This window comes from Sitophilus oryzae, unplaced genomic scaffold, assembly GCF_002938485.1.
Source record: "Sitophilus oryzae breed Bouriz unplaced genomic scaffold, Soryzae_2.0 scaffold_857_pilon_pilon, whole genome shotgun sequence".
NCBI classification, from domain to species: Eukaryota; Metazoa; Arthropoda; class Insecta; order Coleoptera; family Curculionidae; genus Sitophilus; species Sitophilus oryzae.
Window position 1 is genome coordinate 833,107 of NW_022147480.1, and position 7,632 is coordinate 840,738.

The 7,632-nt window shown below is 32.9% G+C and overlaps 1 protein-coding gene and 1 long non-coding RNA gene across 2 annotated transcripts in view; one reads left to right on the forward strand and one right to left on the reverse strand.

Annotated features, from left to right (window-relative positions):
* The window catches only part of LOC115889906 (glutamate receptor ionotropic, NMDA 2B), a 285,735-nt gene that overhangs the window by 67,951 nt on the left and 210,152 nt on the right, over nt 1-7,632 (reverse strand). The gene's annotated exons all lie outside the window — the stretch shown is intronic.
* LOC115889909 lies at nt 6,551-7,256 on the forward strand. Its single transcript, XR_004051521.1, has 3 exons — nt 6,551-6,640; nt 7,013-7,154; nt 7,213-7,256. It is a non-coding gene; the product is annotated as an uncharacterized LOC115889909 (long non-coding RNA).

The following is a 7,632-nucleotide window of genomic DNA, read 5'->3' on the forward strand; positions in this document are numbered from 1 at the left end:
TGAAGTTATTGTATTGCTAGAGTTATCAGATGCATAAATATTATATGGAGCACTCTGGAAATTACAAAAACAGGAAATATAATATATACGAGACACTAGTTAAAAGAATATTACTCTATGGATGTGAAACATGGCGACTCACTGAAAGGAATAAAGGAAATTAGAGACAACAGAAATGGATGCGATTAGAAGAGCAATGAGAAATTCACGGAGGGATAAGATCAGAAATGAAGACATTAGACAACAGATGGGAATAGAGGGAACAACAGAAGAGAACAAAAACAATTAATATACTGGCCACGTTCAGAGAATACACAATGAAAGAATTCCAAAACAAGTCATTCATTGGATACCACCTGGTAAACGAAAGAGGGGACGTCCCAAAAAAATATGGATGGAAGGAATAAGAAGGTCGATGAGCGAGAAAATCTGACCGAAGATCGATGGGAAAATCGCACAGGATGGAAGTTAGGCATCGGACAACGTCGTAGGACGTTCTGACCAAAATTTAATTTATATGTATATATAAACTGCCAAAAACACAAGAATTACTCCCAAAGATTCAACAACAGGATATTATACAAAATAATGACTGACATTATGATAATTATCAAATAATAAAGGACAACGTTGCTGATCGCGACGCAATGTGGCCAATATAGCGATAATAAAATTCGGTTTAAACTAATTTTTGCAGCTTTAATCTAAATAAAAAATCTGTTAGAATAATTTGCTCTATAAAGTAAAATGGAGAGCTCCCCGGTATCTTAAATTACACAAGTTTTATAATATCAGTAAGGATGTAAAATTCTTCAGTTAAAAAAATGACACTACTCTATTAAGTTTTTTCACAAAACTGACTTAACTAGAGAAGATTTCTCATGAAAGGACCTAACTAACGTACCCTAATAGAATGGAAATAAAGACTCAGAAGTCGTTTTAAAGTTTGGTATGTCCGATAGAAACAGGATAGAAACAGCAGTGGCCTAAGTGCATTCGGCAATATAAACTAAAGTCACTACGGTGCTAGCGGTCCTTTCTGCTGGCTGTCAGCAATAAAGACTAAAATATCGATGCTGTATTTCACCACAGTTTCTGAAAGTTTAAAGAAAACTCACCAGGGGAGAGTTTTAAAGTAAGTTTGATTTAAAGTTTAAACGTTGATTTTTAGTAAATAAGCAAGCTTTCCGAAAAAAAGAGGTAAAAAAATATATTTTTTTACAAATAGTTGTGCATTTTTTCTTTAAATGTTAGTAAAAGTATTTTAGCAAACTTTAGTACCTTATTATCGAATAAAAACGGCGTCAGCGATGGCTATGAAATGAAGATCGCTGTCATAATTCGATCATCGATGTTGAAATGTCATATCGACACTGATTAGAACTATACAGGGTTGTTCACCACATACGACACGGAGTATTGTAGCTAAACGATGAGATTTTTACAAATTGTAAGTTTGGGGTTCGTTGAAGGACTATTAGAGCTACAATTTAAAAATATTTTTACAAGATACAGTGTCCCAAATAAATAAAAGATATCAAAGTTGTATTTTTTAAATGGAACACCCTGTATATTATTACATTTTTAGTTTCTACGATTAAAATAAAGGTAAATTTGATTAAGGTTTATTATACTTAAACCTTACCGTTTTTTGAAATATTTTCAATTTTGTGAAATTGCAGTAAAATTTTAAAGCTTCATTTCTCCAAGGGTACCAATGTTTTTAATACTAAATATTTAATGAAGTTTATTTATTGATCAGTTATTGTGTTGCAATAATAAAAATAATACTACCTTATACAGAGTGTCTAAAAATTTATTTAAAATAATTATTAGCTTCAAACGGCAATAACTTCTTTAATTTAAATGGAATGCCCTGTATATTTTAGGAGAATCAGATGCACAATTAAATTGTCTATCAAATTGTATTATACCATTTTTTACCTATCCCTTCAAGTTTTCGTAGAAAATGCATTTTCTTATAATTTAGACCTCATTTATCAATATATCCATGGAATATTGACATTTTCGATTGTTTTTAAAGCAACAAATGTACAAAATGTACAGACTAGTAATATTATCGTTTTTAGCAAAACGGTTATAAAGATATGTATTATGGTTCTGAAAAATAATGTTTTAGAAAAGTTTGCTCACGGAATTATTGCACAGGGTGTTTTAAAGATAAGGTAAAAAACAACTCTTTGATTAACCCTGTATAATAAGTCAAATACTAAAGTTTATAATAAACTGAGTTTATGAATTAAAGTTCATATATTTATATACAGTTTGCTAACAAAAAATAAGGAACTAGAGCTAAAAATTAAAAAAGATATAAAATTTTAAACTAGACCAAAAATTTATCCGTTGCGTTTTTTTTTTGCTTCTGAGTGTAGATAGATAGATAATTTCAGATACCTTTAAAATAAGATTCCTTTGTAATACCCTGTATATTTACAAACGATATCTACATTTAATAATTCTATTAGAAAAAAGAAGGAGTTAGATACCAGAGAAAAGATACAACACTGCTTGAAACCAATTTCTGATTGGAAGCACGTAAGCGCGCTTTGTTTACAAAGTCTTCGAAAGCGAATTGAATTTGGCATCGTTTCCTCTTAAACCCTTTCCTTCATCGTTACGGGGACGATCTCTAGGGGGCGCTCTATCCTGAGGGACGCCTCCAGACGACAGAGGACGGGGGACACGAACTCCACATACGTATCCCGGTTAAACCGTTTTGCATAACCGGATTTGTTTTACATGCTGCAGCCGAATTAATCTTTCCCTGGTGGCTACAGATTTACGGTGAGATGAAACCGATGTCACTGATTGAGCGATTAAGGTAGAGAATTGTAATTCTGAGGCCTGATCCACTGTCTATTGTGGACCTCCTAGTACAGGATCCGGCTGCATGATTATTAGGCTCATCGTATTTTTAATCAAAACCTAATTTTTATATATACAGGGTGAGTTTCCTACGATGTTCTCTATGGGCATCTTGGAAACTACTAGAGATAGAGAGTCGGTTAAATGGGGAAAGAATTGCAGTTTTGTGGGGTCATAAATATGCGCCTTTCGGATTTTTGAAAAAGTTTATCGCTTACTAGATATTTCGAAAAAAACAAATTTTGGCTATTTTAAAAATTGTGTCTAATTCCATTATAATCTATTTTAGAAAATCTTTCCTTTTCTTTTTTTTTTTTCAAAAAATTTGGTGTGTCATAATGAAAGTCATGTTGGAACCACATTAATGCGCGAGTATCTGATTTGACTTTTCTAACATGTCTTGAAAACCGTTCTCTAAAAAACGTAAATAACGTTCACCGGTCAACGTATCCTCGAAACTGTATGGCCAAGAAAAGTTGAACCAATAATCGTACACGCTTTTCTTCATTTGAAAAACTCTTATTTACAATTTTTGTTTATTTCAATTTACAAAAATTGGATGTGACAATTTCACATTTTTGAGAGCAACGACGATTGAACTTGTTTCCATGGCTAACTAAGTGAAATTAGGCAAGAAAGTAATTTTGTGAAAGAAACATATTATAGCTTATATCGCTGAAAAGCTTAAAAAATGTCGCTTTTTATGAACTCATGGCAACTATGGTTTCCATTTTAAAAAATATATTTTGTGTCATATGTCAAAAATGACAGGCTTTAGAAAAAATCGGAGAACACAATCTCATTGGAGATGTGATTATCTACAACTTTTATCTGAAAACTTTTTGCCTAAAATAGATTATAACGGAATTAGGGACAATTTTTAAAATAGCCAAAATTTGTTTTTTTCGAAATATCTAGTAAGCCATGAACTTTTTCGAAAATCTGAAAGGTGCATATTTATGACCCCACAAAACTGCAATTCTTTCCCCATTTAACTGACTCTCTATCTCCAGTAGTTTCCGAAATACCCATAGATAACATCGTAGGAAACTCACCCTGTATATATTTATGAATGGCAGAATACACTTTTCACAAGGTGCCTATCAAAAAGTTGACGCAACTATGTTTAATTAATAATAAGAATAACTGATATTTTGTTAATTTATTCGATAGAAAATGACACTTTGAATAGAATGACATATCATATGTCAACTTTTGACATTTTCGAATATGGTTTATTTGAAATGATAACATGCGGTTCATAACGACAACTTGACTCGAAATATCAAGTGTGTGGTACCAAATTATTCATAAAAATATGCTTTTTCCAAATATGCTAATGAGTCACCATTGTTCCATTTGAAAAAATTGGGACATGATTGAAAATACGACTTGAGCATCTTTTAACAGGCCAGGATAAGACAGCTAAAAACATTACATGATCAAATCTATTTTTCCAAGGCTCCTTGATTAAAAATTAGTGTTTTTAACAGAACCATGGCACTCTAGAATACGTCAGTCAATCCTAATTTATATCATATACAACAACATACCAAATCTCGTCATTTTATCTAGAAAAATAAAAATGTTGTAGGGGTGAGCCACTTTTGATACGCACCCGGTATGATAAATTAAAACTATTTTTATTCTGCTGCACATACTGTTATAAGGGTGTCTATCAAAAATTTGCCGCAAATAGGGGTTGCCACGGTTTTTATGCCGACGCACTTTCCAGAAGACCTTGCGCTAAGGACTGTAAGCATTGTTTCCGAGCAGAAGAGAAAGAAGCGAAACTCCTAAGAACAACTGCGGTTAATGATACTTGGCAACCCGAATGCAATGACCCGCAAATGACCAAATCAGTGATCCAGAATTGTCTTAGTGATTAACCGGAAAAACGCGGACCAAAAACCAACGTGGGAGGAAGTTTGCAGATATTAGAGAACAACGGCATACGGTCGAGTCGGCCGCTCCTGGCACGTATACGTAGACGTAAAGAATCTTTTACGTGTATAAAAAATAGAAGAAATGCGCATGTGTACGTAAACGTTTACGTGTTTGTAGGCCGATTCGACCGGATGCCGTTGTTCTCTATTAACCGAACGTAAAGTCGTACTGGGCCCAGTGGAATTGATAACTGGTAATAGATAACGGATTACTTCGCCGTGTGATCGAGAAACCAGAGGGACAACAAGAGAGAAGGCAGATCGCCATTCCAAAAATAGGGTCCCGCAGGTCTTGGAGGAAGTCACAATGGAACCAGCGATGGACATCTTGGTGTTACCAAGACATTTGGCAAGCTGCGAGAACGGTTCTACTTGGTGAACTGCAAAGAAGATGTGAGGCCCTGGTGCAAGAAATCAAAAGTTTTTCCTAAGAGCCAAGCAACAGTGCGTCTGTAGCTCCTATAATAAAAACTTTTTTATTATAGGAGCTAGGATTTTTTGTTTTTTATTATTATGTCGTGATACAATTAATTGTATCATTCAGTTGCTGTACTACTTCAACTACCGTTTCCTCTTATCTATGACGAGGGGCAAAAGTTAACGGACAAATTGCCTGCGAAATAAGTTATCTTCGAGGATATAGAACTCCAGCGAACAGCACAATAGGAGAAAAAGTTTCTTAATCAAAAGAAGAGGAGAAACAATTTAAAGCGGGAGACGATAGTTTTGGTGCTTTCTGCGAGATTGCAGCTAATGAGAGAAAAGTTGCATTCGCGCCTCGCTCTAATACAACTTAAATTAGTTTTATTCAAATCGTTGGTGGATTTAGTAATGTACAGAGGAATGATTTCTCAGAAAAATTAAAGTTTTACATCACATCATTCAAATAGAAAGACTAAAAAAGTCTCGAGTCAAATACTATTACAATTTTCATAAATTAAAGTTGTAAATGATGTTTTTTTTTCTGTTTTGTACAATGACTAAAAAATACAAGGACATGTAACGCCCATATACAGGCTGCAGCACAATTTGTTGTGTTAGACGCCATTTTGTTGCCGGTCATCAGCCGGTCATCAGCGTCAATTTTAGCGATTTTTAATAGTTTGTGTGTAGTGAACTTTGAATAAACTTTATTACAATGGTGATTAGTTGTTCAGCTGTCAAGTGTAAAAGCTGCAGCGATAAGAAAGGGCCAGGAGTTATGTTTCATAGGTAATAAATAAACAGTCCGCTCCACCTTCTTAGCGTTTTCTTAGTTTCCTTATTGAATTCGATAATTACTTTTTTTATATTATATGTACTTGATGTGTGCTCCATACGTCGATACTAATTTTGTACCTTTTTTTAACATTTTAATACGTTTTTTTTTCGTAATTAATTAGTATGATACCACCGTATACACCATAGGCGTAGTCAAAACATTTATCAAATAATATAAATATCTCTTCAAACAGCTAGGTTAAGAAAAATATGTGCCACGGCACTGTTTGGTGACATCGTAACAATTTGCTCTCGGGTGTTATTTGTCCTTAGTAGCACATTGGACAGAACACTGAATATTGATCAAACTTTAAATAGAATAAAACTGAATAGAGACATGAGTGATCTAGTTGTACAATCTGAAGTTCTGTATGTACCTAGATATTGTTTAACACATTTTTTAATGATTTTATAATATTAAAAACACTTTTATTATACAATAAGATTTTGACTATTTCTTTCTGTTTAGTAAGGCTCAAGAGGCGTTGGAACGAAAAGCGCGGAATGAATGGCACAAAAAATGGGGGTTTTATTTAAATTTTAACAAGGTAAGTATAATCGACCCTATTAGCACCTATTTTCATTGCAAATGAGGGGCTTAGTAACTACCTAAGAGACGTGATTTCAGTTTTTGAACTATATGGCCTCAGCTAACACGACTACTTTTTTATTTTTAAAATATTAAGTTGTTTCGAAAGATATTTACATTCTTTATAGCAACTTTCGACTTTTTGAAATGTCAAGTTAATCATTACAATACTTAAATCTCACTGTAACAGTTTGCTCACCTAAACAGAAAACTAAAAAATAATAATATTGAGTTTTTCGTTGGACTTTAAACCAAACTTTAGACCTCTAAAAATGTTATGATTGCCATTAGCACTAATATTATTCTTTAGTGGTGTATTTCTTACCTTCAGATAATGATTGAAGAAGCTCTACAAAGAGGATTCACCGAAGAACAGTTCAGAAAGATATGGATAAAGAAAAAGGACAAAGGCAATACAGAACCGGATATTTGGAAAATAAAACCTTCTACTCATGTTCCAGTTACCAGTTGTGGTAAGTTTTTTATTTGAATTTGGAAAATTTAAGAGAAATTCAAACCTATTATTTCCAGGATATGTGGGATGGCGATGTGACAAAGATTATTCTTTAGAAAAGTTTGGACCTTTATACAAAAGTCCTAAGCTGTCTCTACCCTATGAACAGCCCTATTCTTGTATTTTTTTAGGATAGTAATTTTTATGACTCACAAAAGTATTGTAAATAATATTTTATAATTTGAATAAATCATGGGCTAAAATAAATCGTAGAATATTAAATGTCTACCACTGCAACTGAAATATGAATATGTACCATTAAAATACAAAATAATATAAATATAATATATACAAAACAGTATCATATTTAGTGAACGTCTATTTTAAAGTTTCTCTCTTTTCTATAGAACGTCGAGATAACAAGCAAAAACTACTATATTATATTTCAACATGTAAGAAAATAAAAAGAATCATTTATAAAGTTTGAAAAACTAGTC